The sequence below is a fragment of the Marmota monax genome, unplaced genomic scaffold, assembly GCF_021218885.2.
Source record: "Marmota monax isolate L192 unplaced genomic scaffold, Marmota_monax_Labrador192_F-V1.1 WCK01_AAM20220418_F8-fsc00010, whole genome shotgun sequence".
Taxonomy (NCBI): Eukaryota; Metazoa; Chordata; class Mammalia; order Rodentia; family Sciuridae; genus Marmota; species Marmota monax.
In genome coordinates this window covers 8,746,282-8,764,060 of record NW_026692321.1, presented here as the reverse complement: position 1 = coordinate 8,764,060, position 17,779 = coordinate 8,746,282, and positions in this window count along the sequence as shown.

Sequence of the window (17,779 nt, the reverse complement as noted above, 5' to 3'; positions counted from 1 at the left end):
TTTGTATATGAAGTATGTTCACACCAATTCATGTCTTTATACAGGTACTTTGGGTTTTTTTGCATTACAATTCTTCATATATATATATATATATATATATATATATATACCACAATTTTTCATATCTCTGTATATAAAGTAGGTTGATAGCCAATTTGTGTCTTCATACATGTACTTTGGATAATGATGTCCATCACATTCCACTATCCTTGCTAACTACAGAACCCTAAAGAAAGAAACCAAAGAAAACCTTAGAAGATGGAAAGATCTACCTTGCTCTTGGATAGGTAGAATTAATATTATCAAAATGAGTATACTACCAAAAGCACTATACAGATTTAATGCAATTCCAATCAAAATCCCAATGCATTCCTCATAGAAATAAGAAAAGCAATCATGAAACTCATCTGGAAAAATAAGAGACCCAGAATAGCTAAAGTTGATAATATTTCTAATTTCAAAGAATTCCAGTGCATTTGGAAAACTATGGTTTCCTGAGTTGCTAGTTAACTAGAAAGAACCCACTCTTCATTCTAAAATGTCTATGCATTCAGTGTTCTTTCTGACAAACAGGTCCCACCAGGCATACTGCTCTTTCCTATAGGTCTCGGTAAGCAACACATGGAAACTTCTTTCTAGACAGGCCCAGTTAACAGTGTATATATAGAAACCAAGGGATGCAGGGAGCTTTTAATTTGTCTTCCAGCCAATCTGACCTCTGAGACCAGTTGCTTGTCCGACAGCCCTCACTTTCTACAGTTATCATTGTTGAGACTTTTTTATTATAAGTCTGTGGCTCAGGAGCCTTTAGCATCCTTCAACTCACCATTTGGGCTGGAATTTATCAGGCTTGTTCTGAGCCCAAAGGTGATTTCTTTTTCTCCTGAAAGTTGGGTAGATTTCTGCTCAGCTGTGTTTTTACTGCTGAAGCATGATGCATAGTTATCATGCTCTGAAAATTGTTTAGATGCTTTCCACCTCTAGCCAAATAACAGGAGTGAGGTTGTTTTTTTTTTAAAGTAAAAATTTTCCTTGGCCTCCTTTGAGTGCAAGAAGTGCTTCTTTGTCACAGTGGGAGATTTTCTCCCTCGCCTGAAGTAGTACTGGAGAAAGAGCGTGGGCTGTGTGAAAAGACAGACTTGAGTTTGAACCTCATTTTTCCAAGTACTGTTTGTGTGATCTTGGGCAAGACATTTAACCTTGTAAAGCCTTAATTTTTTGTAATCACATATGGATGATGATACTTTTCAAGTGTATTGTGAGCATTGGAGTTGATACATGTAAATCAATGGAGAATGTGGAACAATATGCTGGTTCTCAAACCTGGATGCCTGGGGAAATCATTTTTTTTTAAATAGTCTCTTATTTTTTAGAAGCAATTTTAGACTCACAGCAAACTTTGATGGAATGTACAGAGATTTATCAAATACTCTCTGCCTGCATGTATGCTCAGCTTCCTTCATTATCAGCAACCTCCATAAGAGTGAACTTGTTGTTGTTGTTATTGTACAATTGATGAACCTACAATGATACATCATTATCATCCAGAATCTATAGTTTACATTTGGATTCATTCTTGCACATTTTATGGGTTTAGACAAATGTATAATGACATATATCCACCAGTGTAGTGTCATATGGAGTAATTTCACTAAGACCTATTCATCTTATCCACCAGCAACAATAGATCTTTTTACTGTCTCCATAGTTCTGCCTTTTCCAAAATGACATATAGTTGGAATTACACAGTATGTAGCCTTTTCAGATTGGCTTATTTCCTTTAGTAATATGCATTTAAGTCTCATCCACCTCTTTATGACTTGCCAGCTCATTTCCCTTCAGCACTGAATGATATTTCATTCTCTGGATGAACCTCAGCTCATTTATCCATTCACCTCCTGAAGGACATTTTGGTTGCTTTCAATTTTCAGCAGTTACAAACCAAACTGCTGTGAGCATCCATGTGCAGGGTTTTGTGTGGACATCGCTTTTAAGCTCTTGAGGGTGAATGCCAAGTTCCACAACTGCTGGAGGATGTGGTAAGGGTACTTTCCATTTTGTGAGAAGCTACCAAACTGTCTTCTTAAGTGGCTGTACTATTTTGCACTCCCACCTGCAAAGACTGAGCTTGACATTCTCACCAGCATTTGATCAGGTTCATTATTCTGGATTTTGGCCTTTCTGTTATTATAATTTATTAACATGGACAAGTTGTGCCAATCAATGGGTTTTACTCTGAACTTTCCATTCATGCATGCAGTGGGCATTGATCATGTCCACTCTTCCTTCTATCCTTTTCACCCCCTTCCCTCTCTGTCTCACTCACTGATCCCTTATTCCCAGTCCCTTATAATCCCTCTTCTTACTTTCAGGTCATGTTTTATTTTTCAATTTACATAGATGAGAGAAAACATGTAATGCACGCCTTTCTGTTTTATCATTTAACACGATGACCTCCAGTTCCATCCATTTTCCTGCAAATGACAGGATTTCATTCTTATATATAGCTGAATAATATTCCACTATGAATATATACCATATTTCCTATCCATCCATCTGTTGATGGGCTCCTAGGCTGATTCCTAATCTTGGCTGTTATGAATAGTGCTGCAATAAACTTGGGAATGTGGGTATCTTTTTGTATGCTGGCTTTATTTCCTTTGGATATATTCCCAGGAGTAGTATAGCTGGATCATAGGGTAGTTCTATTTTTACTTTTCGGAGAAAATACTCCATATGGTTTTCCATAGTGGCTGTACCTTCCCATCAGTAGTGTATAAGCATTCCTTTTTGTCTATATCCTCAGCAGCATTTTTTTTTTTTTGGTGTTGCTGGGGATTGAACCAGGGCTTTGTGCATAAAAGGCAAGCACTCTACCAAGTGAGCTGTATCCCCAGCCTTCAGCAGCATTTTTTTTTTTAAAATAACCATTCTAGTTGTGGTAAGATGGAATCTCAAAGTTGTTTTGATTTGCATATTCCTGATATCTAAAGATGTTCAGCTCCCCCCTCCCCCATATTTTATTGGCTATTTGTACTTCTTTTGAGAAGTGTCTATTCAGGTCATTTTCCCATTTGCTATTGGTTTCGTTTTTGTTGTTAAGTTTGCTGATCTACATTTGGAATATTATTTCTCTGTCATATGAATAACTGGCAAAGATTGTCTCTGCTGCTCACTCTGTTGATTTTTCCACTGCTGTTAAGAAGCTTTAAAATTTAATAGAATTCCACTTGTCAATTCCTGCTTTTGTTTTCTGAGCTATGGGAGTCCCATCCAGGAAATCATTTCCTGTGCCAGTATTGTGAGGGTTCTCCCTGTGTTTTGTTCTAGTAGTTCCAGTTCTTACACTAAGGCCTTTTGTATATTTTGAGTTGCTTTTTGTACAGGGTGAGAGATAGGGATCCACTTTCAATCTTCTGCAGGTTTCCCCAGCACCATTTGTTCAGGAGATTGTCGCTTTCTCCATTGTTTGCTTTTGGCTCCTTTATTGAGTCTCTGTTGGCTGAGGATATGTGAATTTATATCTGAATTCTTTATTTTGCTCCATTTGTCTATGTGTCTATTTTAATGCCAATGTCATGCTGTTTTGGTTATTATGGCTCTGTAGTATGCCCTGAAATCAGGCATTGTGATGTATCCAGCATTACTCTTATTTACTTAGGATTGCTTTGGCTATTTGGGGTCTTTTGTGTTTCCATACGAATTTTAGGATTTTTTCTAGTTCTTTGAAGAATGTCATTGGTGTTTTGATGGAGATTTCATTGAATGTTGACTGCATTGAATCTGTAGATAACTTTGAGTAGTAGGAACATTTTATATCATGAACTTTGGCCATTGTAATGAATGTACAGTTATAACTCATTTTTTAAAAATTGCATTTACCTGATAACAAACAGTATGGATAACTATTCCTGTAAGAAAAATAAAAAGAGACACAGAGACAAGATGCAGAGGCAGGAAAGATGGCTCCTCATCCAAGCAGCCATGTTTATTTATACCAACAGGACACATTAGGTCATCAGTGGCATAACTACAACCTTGTTTATTGTGTCATTAGGTAGGTTACAGAGTTAGCAAATTATTCCTCATTTACATTCTATAGTTGCAATGGGAAATGTTAGGAGCTTTGTGAAGCTCTCAAGAAAGTCCACTGTTTAAAGTTACTGTAATTTGGACAGGTTTAGGCCCAGTGGAACTGTGTGAAACATTGTGGTTGTCTAACAAGAGAGTTTCTTTATTCCCAGGAGCTGTGTGCCTGAGATCAAAGTCAAGGCTGATAAGACTCTACCACAGAGCCGCCTCATGCAGGGCATTGCTACAGCAGCCAGGCATCCTGTGTCTTTGCCCAGAGGTTTTCCTAGCAGCCAAGCATTCTGTGTCTTTGCACAGAAACCTCCTTGCAGCCAGGCATTCTGTGCCTTTGCATAGAAATTTCCTAGTCACCAAGCAATCTGCAGTCATGAAGCCATCAGAGACCCCAATCCAAACACAGAACCCTTAAATTTTCCTGTGTTTATTTGTCATCAGGCATATCTTTTGCAAAGCGTCTGTTAAGGTCTTTGGCTTATTTTATAATGAGGATATTTGTTTTCTTATTGTTAAATTTTAGGAGTTTTTTTTTTGTGTTTGGGTATAATAATCTTTCTTTTATCAGATAATCCTTCTGCAAATATTTCCTCTCTTTGGCTTGTCTTTTCATCCTCTTGGTAGATTTTTTCAGAATAAAAGTTGTTAATTTTAATGAAGTTCAGATTATCATTTTTTTTTTATTTCATCCATCAGGCATTTAGTGTTGTGTCTAAAATGTCTTTACCATGGCCACTCAGATCTCCTAGGTTATCTCACCGGGGGAACTTAAAAAACATTCCTCACCACAGACAAGATGAATTTGATTTTTCTGGGGTGGGAGACTACAGATCTGTAATTTTTTCAATGCCCCAGATTCAGAAACTCAGTAAGGATTAAGAACTAGTGGATTTAACAAAGACAACCTTAAGAAGTCTTGTGCTAAAATACCACATTTGGTATGACTTTATGTTTGTGATATTCTAGAAATGGCACAATTGTAGTGACAGAAATCAGTTCAGTGGTTACCAGGACTGGGAGCTGGGAAAGGAGACTAAAGCATATGGGCATGGAGGAATGTTTTGGAGTGAAAATATTTTTATGTTCATTTGTTAAATATCCATCTCCCTACACATTTCCAAAAGTAAATTTTATTGTGTATAAATTTTATCAGCTATTTTAAAAAAATTGTTGGTAAGATAGATGCTCAATAGTGATTGATGATGATGATGATGATGATGATGATGATGGAGCAGGAGGAAGGTAGCAGGTGTTGGAAGACAATTTCCAAAGGTAGTATTTTTATGAGGACCAGCTTGAAACTCTTGAGGCATCACAAGATAGATAGCCATAAATCCATAATTTGAAATGCACACATTAAAATGAATGCATTTGATATGCTTTTAGTTCCAGATGTTCAGGTAAGCATGGCGAATGGGGTTTACTGACTCTTTCATTACTAATGAAGAATAAATGTCAGATGATTGGAGAGAGCGTTAGTGTGGGGATGCACATTGGGAGTGTATGTGAGCCAAGTTACCCAATGTCTCTGACGCTTCCAAGAAAATAATCACAGAGAATCAGAGACTCTAGGGAAAGTCTTTGCAGGTTCCTTTTCTGCTGGACTAGAAAAGCATGCGTTTTTTTTTATACTAACATTTTCAGGAGAGCCCTTGAGACCAGGAAATGCCTACAGAGTAAACACAGGAGTTAGAGGTCTGCAAAGAGCTGTGGTAGAGGGTCCAGACTCACAGGGCTGAGGGCCCTCCCTGTCTAATGACAGGTCCTCTATTATTGATCAGAACTTGAGTGCGTACATGGTCTTGGCTCTTAGGAATTGTGCTTCTCTACCACACAATGGGTCAAATGCTCCTCACCTCTTTTTCTAGTTGTGTAGCTTTGGGAATGTGATTTAAACTTTCAGAGCAGTAACCTCCTCACCCTAAAAACTGAGGATAGTTATCTACTCTGCAGAGTTGTGGCAAGAAGCAGAACTAACTATGTGTGAAGTGCCTGGTGCATAGTAGCAACATTTGATATTCAATGAGTCAGACCATGTCCCAGATATGGTGTGCATATGTTAATGAACTTAATTCTTACCACAATCCTGTGTGGTAGATGTAGTTATTACTGGCTCATTTTTATGAATAAGGAAACTGAGGCACAGGGAGGCAGGCAATTTGGCCAAGGGTGGGTAGAAACAACCTGGCTCCAACTCACTGTCCTCTCCCCTCCTGGGTTCCTGTAGTAGGCTTTCAGCACATAAGGGGAATCTGCAGAAAATTATCACTATTAATTCATCCTTGAGCAGGATGAGTTCAGCATGAATTGCTAAGTGCCAGGCTAATCTCTGTGTGTACATGCCTTTATATTTGGTTCGGGGTGGGGGGGAGTTGCACACAGGAAATGCGGTGAAGGTCGCATGAGCGGACACTGAGGTGAGTACCCCCTCGGCCCTCCCCAAGGCCGGGCACTAGGCAGGCCACTTCATGTCTCTGTTTGGCCTTTTTTCAAGTCTACAAAACAGGAACATTTCTCTCTCACCAGAGGGGTTTGTGAGTATTAAATAAAATAATGGATGTAAATCTCTCCAGCGTATAGGAGATTAGTAAATTTCTAAAAATATGAAATCATAAAGAAACTCTTGAGAGAAGTCTGGAGAGGCCAAGGGAGGTCGTGTTTCTGGTTTCTGTCTGATTGCTGCTGATCACAGCCAAGCCCTCTCCTCTGTTGTAGAGAGCAAGAGAGGAGAATTGAGCTCCCTTCTAAAGCTTGGGCTTGCAAAAGAACAGCCTGGTGTTTAGCGACCTGGGCCCCGGGTCCTTGCTTTGTTCCCGGGAGAGTGCCTGGCCCTGAGGACTTGCCAGGGAGGGAGGAGCCATGATCTCTGTTCTTAGGGAACTTGGCAACTAGTGGTGGGTGGCAAGGCTGAGTATTTTTTTTTTAAGTACTTCCATTAAAACCCAGGAACACTTTACCAATGAGCTATAGCCCCAGTCCTTTTTTAATATTTCCTTTAGAAACAGAATCTCACTAATTTGCTAGGGGTTTCATTAAGCTGCTGATGCTGGCCTGAAATTTGTGATCCTCCTGCCACAGACTCCCAAGTCTCTGGGATTACAGGTGTGCCCCGCTGAGCCCAATTGTGCACATGCTGAGATGGTTAGGTGGGGTCTGTAGCTGTTTGACTATGTGTCTTCAGCACCTGGTTGATTTCCAGAAACACTGAATATTTTAAAGGTGTTGAAGAGAGGAGGATGCGGCTGCTACTGGGGAAGGCGGTCGTGTATTCAAAGGGTCTGCAGTCTGCAGGTGCAGGATGCAAGGGGGGCTAGACAGCAGAGCGTTTGGGTTTCTGGGTTCCAGAACTTCTCTCTCCATGGAGTCAATCAAGCTGCTTCTCTGTTGGCCAGATGCTGTGAGATGCTGCCTGCGGCACAGGGAGGTGTTGGCAGTTTTCTCTTGTTGATGATTTGTGAACAGTGGCGAGGAGCTTACCACTCCATGTGGGAGGAACAGCAGGGCGAGGAAGACTGACGCCATGGCACCCTGGAAGGCTGCGCCTGTGTGGGGAAAGCCAGAGGCCAGAGAAAGGACTTGCACTCAGAAAGCCTGCGTCTGTCTTTCCAAGCCTGTGACCTCAGGCAAGCTGCCTCTGGCCAGCTTCAGTCTTACCTGTAATCACTGATCTTCTGGTGCCATGTGGTCCTCCTCGAATGTCCTCCCAAGGCTCATGCATTAAAGGCTTGCTCCCCAAGGCAGCAGTGTTCAGAGGTGGGGATTTTGGGAAGTGGTTAGATTATGAGGGCTCTGACCTCATCAGTGGATTGATCTATTGATAGATTTATTGGTGAATAGGGGGCTGGGGTAGTGGCTCAGTGGTAGAGCACTCGCCTAGCACGTGTGAGGCCCTGGATTTGATCCTCAGCACCACATAAAAATAAATAAGTATTGTGTATAACTGCAACTGAAAAATAAATATTAAAAACATTTAAAAAAGATTTATAGTGAATAGAATATTGGGAGGTGGTGGAAATAGAATATTGGGAGGTGAAACGTATTTAGAGAGAGTGGATACTTCGGGTTGGGTTGGGGTCTATATTTGTCCCCAGCCACCTGCTCTCTCTGCTTCCCTGTCACCATGAGGTGGGCAGCTTTGCTCCAGCCTGCCCCTCCACCAGGAAGTGCTGCCTCATCAAAGTGAGTGGAGCCAGACGACCGTGGACGGAACCCTCTGATCCTTAGGCCAAAATAAGTCTTCTATTTTTTTTTTTTTTTTAGGTACCACATAGTGTATGCCTACTGTTTTCCAGGCCCTGTCTCAGGGAATTTGCCAAATCCGTATCTCAATAATCCTCAGAACAGTCCTTCAAAGTCAGAGTCCCATGTGAAACCTCTGGACTCCGGCCAAGCTTCTGGAGCAGACCTGTGTCCTTCCTCCCCTAGGACAGCCTCTCAGCCACCTCGGCTGCCGAAAGGCCCAGCTGACCATCGGGGGGTCTCTTCATATACGACAGCCCCCCTCCATCTCCCAGATGCTGTGCTCACCTACACATATGAGAAGTCACCCTGTGCACATAACAGGAGGAAAGACGGCTCTGATAAAAACTGCAGTTTAGGCCAGCTCTGGGGACCAGCCGGGAAGCCACTGGGGGACGGGAAAGAGGCCAGCGCATCCCCTGGCTCCTTGGCACCTTACTCTGTAAACCTGGTTATTTTCCTCGTTTGTAAAGCAGTGATGACTAATTTTTAGAATTTCTAGGATAGAAAAGTTGAGACAGTGCTTCTGAAATGTCTTGGAGTTTTACTTTAGTATCCTGGAGAAAGGATCCTTGTGCCCTAAAAATTCCCCTTTTGTTTTTGGTTAGTCTGAGGTCCCCCTCCCAGGGTCCCTCGGCCACTTCTTTCCTCCCCATCTAGAAACCAGGCTTTGGATGGTTTGTCTACACTGGAGGTGAGAGCTCGGAATCCCTGGGATAGGTGATTCTGAAGCTGGGCTTTGAAGGTAGCCCTGTGGCCCAGAGTAGAGAAGGGATGCTGAATCCCACACACTGGATTTGAAAGTTTTTATGAAGCCGTCTACCCACCACCCAGCAATATGTCTGCACCTTTCAATTAGCATTGAAACTCTTAGAGGTCTAAGTTAATGTCTCATTCTTTCCTGTGGCCTCATTGCCTTGCATAGTACCCTGCACAGAGTAGAGACATTATGACAATCCTCTGAACTGAATTAAGTCCAATGGAAACACTGAAATGTCAAGACAGAGTCTGAACCGTGCAGTAGCAAAAGCCCTGCCAAGCCTGGGTGGAGGTCACTCTTGAAAGCTGCGGCCGGGGCTGGGTGGGAGGTGGGGGGAGACGCCTGCTCTTTGACAAATAGACACGGAGACTGTTTTCCTGTACCCTTGGGGTTTAATCTTTTCTTTTGACTCTTGAAAGCCCGTGGCATTGAGTGCCGAAACCCATTACTGAGAGATTGTCCTTGGAGCTCAAGTTCCCTTACAATTCTCTTCATGGGAGGCTCATATGACGGGTGCCCACGTTGTTCCATGAATCATAGACACATCTGCTTCAGGCTCTTAGAAATGTTTTTCACCTGCCTGGGCCTACCAAGAAACTGAACTTTATTCCCCTTTCTGCACTCCATGTACCCTCATCTTCTGGGAAGGAGCCTTCTCCCGAGCTCCAAAGACTTCCCTCTGAGCTCACCTCAACAGAAACAGCCGCAGACAGGCGGCAGCTACGGCAATGGTTGGTACAACTGGAGCAGGGCAGGAATCAGGTTCTGTGAGTTACAGGTTAAAGGTCTGTGAGGTCAGGAGGCTTCCGAGGAGGCCAGAGGCCCACTTGTGCCGCAGCTCTTATAGCACTCGGAGCGGGATGCAGCCACTGCAGCCCTGGGATTGAGGGATCCTAGGGACTACAGGTCCTTGCTTTCATGCCGATACTGTTTCTCAGGGTTCGGTCTCCGCTCCAGCATCTGCAGGCGCATGGACTTCCACGAGGGTGAGTGCCACCAGGCACAAGTCCCTTCACCTAGTGCTGTTGGTTGACAGCGTTATGGGGAGTCTCTCCAGAAAGCACTCTACGTCCGAATTTCAAATCAAAAGAGAGCTTTATTTACCTGGCCAGGGACTGTCACCCACCACAGAGACTCAAGCTCTGTGGGAGGACACAGCTTCCTGGTTCATCCAAAGAGAATATAAGCACAAAACCCACAACTCAGTGACTTGCTCATCGTCATGTAAGCTAGCCAATCATAGAGATTAAAGCATTAATAAGTGGGACCTGTGGGCTCTAGGCAGGACTGGAATTTTCCAGTCAGTAAGCAAGCGATCAACAGAAGCAAGAAAAGCATTAGCTCTGCAGTTCAGTTGACCACAGCCCTGGGTTCAAGCAGGTGGTAGACAGTCGCATCCTGAATTTGGGTGGCGGTCAGCGGGGCGAGAATCTACTTCAAGGTCATGTAGACCCACAAGGGCATTCAAACCCAGGATGTAGCTCACCATGACCACCACTGTATCCTGAGTAGGGTACAATTTGTGGGGTACAAAGTACAGAAAGACAATTTTTTTTTATAAGCAAACAACTTTCATTTCAGTTTCTCAGAAACAGCTCTTATAACAGTTTTTTATAGAAGGCAGCAAAATAGAGTCTGAGGCCTGTCTATGGCAGTTTTTGCTTTATAATTGTCTTATCTCACTTATCAAAATCTTATATCTATAATCTATATATTTTACTAATCTATAACCTATAATTTACACTCTTATTGATCAGTTCACATCACCACAACACCACCCTGTCTGGTGGTCCTTTGCCTGAGAGCCCATTGAGTTTATTGATTAGTGATTTGCTTCCAATATTGAGTGTAAAAGAACTGTAAGTTGGGAAATGCTATCGTCAAAATGGATTTTTCATAAAGGTCACTCTGCTGGCTTTTGTAGGAAGTGTGGCTGCCGGGGGCGTGGGGGGAGTGCAGAGAACAGCTTGGGCAGGGAGAGGAGGTGGGAAACTGCTGCGGTGGCCCAGGGAGAGGCTGAGGGTCTACGGTGAGGGTGAAATGAAGGTCGTGATCATTCAGAGCACGGTGGAGGAGAAAGGAAGGGTCCAAGGGCTTCCTCCGTGGGGAGTGACCGACTGCTCAGGGAGTCGGCTGGCCGTGAGACGGAGAGCAGAAGGGCATGCCACAGGAGACCTTCAGGGTTTTCTACAAAAGGGGCTCTGGCTGCAAAAGTTCTCCACAGACAAGGAGACGCGCTTGGCCTGACTTGTGTCACGGAGTCCTTGGGCTGGTGGGAAGTGCCAGAGCAGTCGTCCTTACTCCGGAGCATTCTCTGCACATCCAACCCCGGCACCCTGCCACTCGCCTCCACAGGAGTGGGGGTCAGTGTGTCCTTTCAGAATCCTCTGCTCCCACATGGCCTGCGGCCTCCTGGAGAATACAAACATAAGCAAGTCCCTCCCTGTCCTTCAACCTCAGCCCAAATGTCTCCTCTTCCAGGAAGTCGGAAGTGCTCCCGCTCACTGTGAAGAGCTGCCTCTGCAGGGGAAGATCCATGCTGTTCACCTGCCCTGTGATCTCAGTGGGTGGCTTGGTCTTAGTTTCTTTATTTATAAAATAAGAATAATCACAAAAGCTCTTTCCTTTTCAATTACAAAGTTGAAATGGAAATATGCGTGTGAACCTTCAGCACAATATTCTGTTTGTGGTGGACATTGGGTAAAGTTATCTATCCTTATTAGATACTTTCCAGCAGTGATCGTCCACTGTACAGGCATGTGGATGAGCTTTCTTAGTTCCTGGATAATCTCTCCTGTACTCCACTCTCTGTGACCCTGATCAACAGAACACTATGCAGAGCAGATCCTTGGATGTTCTTGAAATAAGTGAGATGCCAACTTCAAACCCTACCTCTCTGAATACCAAAGACCATAACCCTTCTTCAACATCTCAATCAGGAATGAATTAATCATTCTTTTTTTAAAAAAATATATATATTTTTTAGTTGGAGATAGACACAATCCCTTTATTTTATTTATTTATTTTTATATTTTGCTGAGGATCGAACCCAGTGCCTCACACAAGCCTGGCAAGTGCTCTACCACTAAGCCTCAGCCCCAGCCTGTGTTAATCATTCTTTTAACTCTTCCTTGCTAAGAAGGATTGAGGGATTGGGAATGTGACACATATGCCTAGCCAGATTCAGAGGCAAGGGAACTAAAACAATGAATTAAAGTGTGTCAAAGAGTGAGTGTGTGTGTGCACGTGTGTGAGAGTGTGAGTACATGTGAGCTTATGAGCATGTGTGATCTGTGCGTACACAACTGTATAAAAGAGTGTGTGTGCATGAGTATATGAACATAGCCAGGGTGTATATGTGCAAGTCTGAGAGCGTGTGCAGGTTTGTGCATGTGTGGTGTGTGCAGGAGGGGAGTGCAGGCTGCACGGGATCACACAGAAGTGGAATATAGCTGAACACACAATACTTGTGTCATCTTCTTTCCCTTCCTTTCTGAGTAGAACCATCTAGAACTGTAAATATAACATGGTCTGAAGCTATCTCCAATGCAAGAGCTAATACAGGAGGAATTCAGCCCATAAAACCTGGTGGAGGCAGCCGAGAAGCCACTGGGCAGAGTTGTCCAGATTCCTGCTGCCCCCTTGGTTCCAGAGTTGGCCTTGTCCCTGAACCTAAGATTCCTGTTCCCTCTGGAGTGGCTCTCAGTCATTGTTTGAAGGTCACCTCCCATTCCTGGTGCCAACCCCAGTGTCAGAGCTCTGGTACGGGCCTGGTCTACTGCTGCTTTCTGGCTCTGCCAAACCCACTGCGTAACACTATTTTCTTTTCATCTTTGACTCCTCCAAACTGTTATTTCCTTAGGAAAGTGGGCTTGATGGAGCTGCTCACCCCTCTTGACTTTAGTTTGTGAAGTGACTTCCAAAGTTTCCTCCTGTCTCTGACAATCTGGGGCTGAATTGTAATCTCCACCACTTGAACACTTTTCCACTCATAGAGCCCCTTCCAGGAGCAGAGCAAATGACACCATTTGGAAAATGACCCAGGACACCGTGTCACGCCCTGGGAAGCCCCTGTGCTCCTGCTGTAGGGTTCTTTGCACTGTCTCAGTCCAGGACGAGCCAGGTTGCATACCGAGTCGTGCTCTCTGCCTGATGGTTCACAGGTTTTCTCTGGCAAATCCCTTCATCCTGCCTCAGACATTCGTAATGAGAAAATGTTGCTTTCTGAGAAGACTCCGAGAAGGAGTCTTTCCTTTAACCTTTACACGAAAATAAGCCAATGGAAGGTGGATGATTCTGAGATTGTCTCTTTGCCCTGTGAAAAACAGTGTGTGACACAGAATAAAAACAACTCTCTAACTGATGCAATGTGGAAAATATTTCTTTCAATCTTCAGAGGCCAATCCACCAGCAGACAAAAAGAATACAGTTGACCCTTCTCACCTGTGGGTTCCATGACTGTGCATTCAACCAGTTATGGTTTGAAAATGTTTAGTGAGAAATTGTGTTTGTACTGAATGCACAAACCTTTTTTTCTTTGCATCATTCCCTTAAAAATACAGTGATACCTATTTACATAGCATTTAAATTGTATTAGGTTTTATAAGTAATCTAGATGATTTAAAGTAGATGAGAAAGTATGCCTGTTTTATATGCAAATATAATACCACTTTATGTAAGGGACTTAAGCATCTGCAGATTTTGGTATTTGTGAGGGACCTTGAATGAATTCCCCAGATACCCAGGGATAGCTTTAGTTTAGGAACAAATGATTTGTGCTTCAGGTCTTCCTATCCACATTGCTTGGAGTAAATAGCTTCATTATCCTTGAGAATAAGAAAAGTAAGGTCTCACCATCTGTGAGATCTGGCACCCAAGATCCTCCTGTCCGGGGACTAGAGCCTGGAGCCCTTGAAGAGTTTGTTTGCAGGAGTGATGGTTATTTCCCACCCACACCAGGTTCAGAGCAACAGGGGATACTCCATTCTTGCATTGTACTCCTGCTGTCAACCAGTGGCCAAAGGACATATCTTCTGCAAATTTCCCTTTATAGGGCAGCCATGAGATCTTGAGAGCTGCCTACATCCTCAGCTCCAGGACTGAACTCTTATTCATCTAATTGCAATCGGGGTAATCTTTGCCTTAGCACAGTCATTGGCATGGATTACCCAGGTCCCAGTCGATCAATACATGGCTGTATTCTGGCCATGGCATTGATTTCAAAATGGCTTCTTGGTTCATCTCAGATCAATCAGATGTGACGGGGGGAATGTGTTGGAAAATCTGAAGAATTGCTTTCAACCCTCTCATCCTCTAGAAAATACCATAGTCACTTTGCTTCTGTGACCCTGCAAATGAACTAGATACCTAGAAGAAAAGAGAGCTGAGTTATCAACAGAGAAGCAATGTAAGATCCTAGACCCAGGCAACCAGGAAGCCTGCTGTACTTTTGGGCTTCGAGTTGTATGAACCAAAACACTGATTCATTGTTTAAATTAGATATATGGTTTTTATTATTTGAAACATAAAGCATACTAATGGATTTGGGAAGCGTTGTAAATTCAGTCAGAGGAAGGAGGAGGAAAGTCAAAGAAGTCTTTCAAGGAGGATGACAAGCATAGCATGTTTTGGAGAATTGTCAGTGATTCTGTGGCTCTGGGTGGCTCCAATACTGCCAGGAGCAGGGATGTGCACACCCAACAGTGTGCTCTTTGATGGCTCCATGTCTTCTTCAGTACGAGTCCCGTCACTGACCAGAATACCCGACAAGAACAACTTAGATGAGGCAAAGGTTAGTTTGGCTCATGGTTTCAGAGGTCCAGTCCATGGTGTGCGGGCTGCAAGGAGAAAGATCATGGTGGAAGGCCTGGTGGAGGGAAGCTGCTCTGCTCACGGCAGCCAGGAAGCAGAGACCAGAAGGGGTCAGGACAGATGTAGTCTTCAAGACCACGCCCCCAGTGACCCACTTTCTCTAGCCATTGCCCCAACTGCTCGTAATTTTCAACATCTTCAGTAAATCCATTCAGAATTTTAATCCATCAAATGGATTAATTTGCTGAAGAGGTTGATCTCTCAGGATCTGAGCATTTCTTAGAAGCCCCGTCTCTGAACCTTGCTGCACTGGGAACCGGGCTTTCAACACAGGAGTCACATAGACATTTCGGATCCAAATTAACAAGACCCTAGCGCCTGGCACACTCTGTGTGAATGACTACGTGGGTGAATGAATGAATCTCGTTTCCCTAAGTCATGCAGATCCAAAGGCTCAGAAGAGGCTGAAAAAAGGCAGGGGGAGCAGACAGTGGAACAATCACTTGCAGATGTTGAGATGTAGAGGCCGGAGAGAGAGGATGCATGGTCCTCCCCGGTGATGCAGTGATCTGGACGGACCCTGAAGAAATTAGGACACCAAAGGGTTTCCAGTCAGAAGAATTAACAGAATGGATGTTTGTAGGAGGAGCGCCTGTTAAGCAAGCCTCTTTTGGAAGTGCTCCACTAAGAAGCTTCACTGCAGATCTGCCCGGTGCATGTATTTTCCTGGAGGTGGGGGGTGCCTCAGACCCTATGAAGACTGACAGTTCTGTAAGATTGCCCAAAAGTTGGTTCCAGGGAGCTCTGGCTTGAGGACTCCCAAGTAATTATAGTATCAACTGCATTATCAGTGCCAGCCAGGCCTCCTGGGAAGACTGAAATCAATCTCTATCATTTTGCTTTTATTTCTTCAGCAACTGCAAGTGCAGAAATCAGTCTAGAATTTAACATGTGCTTATCTCTTTTGTGGGCATCATTGAAATCAGAGAGCTCAATTAAGTCATCCAGTTGCCAATATAAAATTCACTTATTTCTTAAGAGAGGATTTGAGACTCTATACTCCCTTCCACAACTTTGACGTCTTGCTCCATTAATCATCCATTTCCTCTGCTGGTTTTGAGTCCTGTGATCTCTTTCTGGTGCTTTGCTCTCAGAATATAAACATTCTCACATCTCTATTTTAGAATACACTGAAACCCCCGATTTTCTTTCTGCCTCGTGTCCCTCTTGTTTGTGCCTCATCTTCCTCCTTTAGACTCTCAACTCAATCCACAGTGAGTCTTGACCTAGACTCCAGTCCACAGTCTCCATCTAGACTCTCAATTCCGCACCTTCACTCGAGACTGTCCACGCTTGGGCTTCCACCCTAACCACTCTCCAAAACAGCTCTCTCTCACCGGAGGCAGCCAGGACTTCCCGATTGCCAGGTTCATTACGTGTTAAAATTGAGGAAGACATTTAAATGACAATACCATGATGTCAAACTGAGGCACAGTTCAGAACCTTTTTCAGTGTAAGTGGGAGCAGACACTGAAGTGACATGCACACTGTCACTCTCCCAGAAAGCCTGGATGAAGGATGCTGCAATAGTTTGAGTTCAGAATGTTCTCCAAAGGCCCATGGGTTAAAGTCCTGATCCAAGCCTGCAGCACTAAGAAGAGGAGCTGGGATCTTTGAGAGGTGGGGCCTAGTTGAAGAAAGTTAGGTTCTTGAGGGTGTGCCATTGGAGGGGATACTGGGACCCCAGCCCCTTCCTCTCTTGCTCTTTGCTTCCAGCCACCATGAGGTGAGCAGCATCCTCTGCCACCTGCTTTGGCCATGATGTACTGTATTAGCAAAGGCACAAAGCAACAGAGCCAATCCCCCATGGACTGAAACCTCTGCAAACATAATAATACCCCTTATTGAGTTGATTATCTCAAGTGTATTGTATCAGAAAGTTGCCTAACACAGATGTTCTAGCAATGAAACAGTTTTGCAAGTACTCCTTCATTTAGGGATATAAAAATGTGTCCTGAGTGGCAGAACAACTTGCTCAAGGTCAAATGGCATAGGGTTAGGGCTTAAACTTAGGCCTCTCGACTCTAACCTTTCACATAGGTCTCACTATATACCAGGTACTGTTCTAATATTTTACTGTTCTAATATTACAACTCTGTAAAGCAGGTGCCATGAATCAAATATATTTTATAAATAATAAAACCAAAGCAGGTACAGAGCAATCAATAAGTAGCCCAAGGCCAAGAGCTAGCAATGGCAGAGGCTGGTCTTGACTCCAGAATCTACTAGGTAACTATTATGCCATACAACCTGTCCACTGTTTTGCTTTTCACTGTTTATCTCAGCTCTTTCCAACCAGGGTATGAGACATGCCCCAAGAGGTTAGAAGGGGTTTGAGATACTCATCTCCTCACTCCCAGGGACAGTTGGATGGGGCTTGGGGGGGCATAGCTTCTGAACTGGTTCCTTTTATTGGGAGATGCCTTGACTCTTTGTTCTAGCAGGTCACACCAATGTAATTTTTCATGATCGACATATCATGCAATGGTTCAATAAGTACTATTGATGTAATGGCGATACTAAGATAAACAATTTGGATTTATTCAAGTAGTATGTTTTGTAGTCATGAATGAATGCCTTAAAACTCTTATAGTCATCATAAAGTTTGCAACAACAGTAGGTAGGGATAAGGGTGAAAGAGGTGGGAGGGAAAGGAGATTTTGAAAGAGTGCTCATTATAAAGGAATTAGTGTTCAGTTTGTTTCATGTAAATACCTTCTGTGGAATTTCCCTCAAGACTCACCCTACTTTACTTAATATTCTAAAATATTATCTTAAAGTCAAAGTCACAATTAATTATATAGAATCCCAGTGTAAGATGAG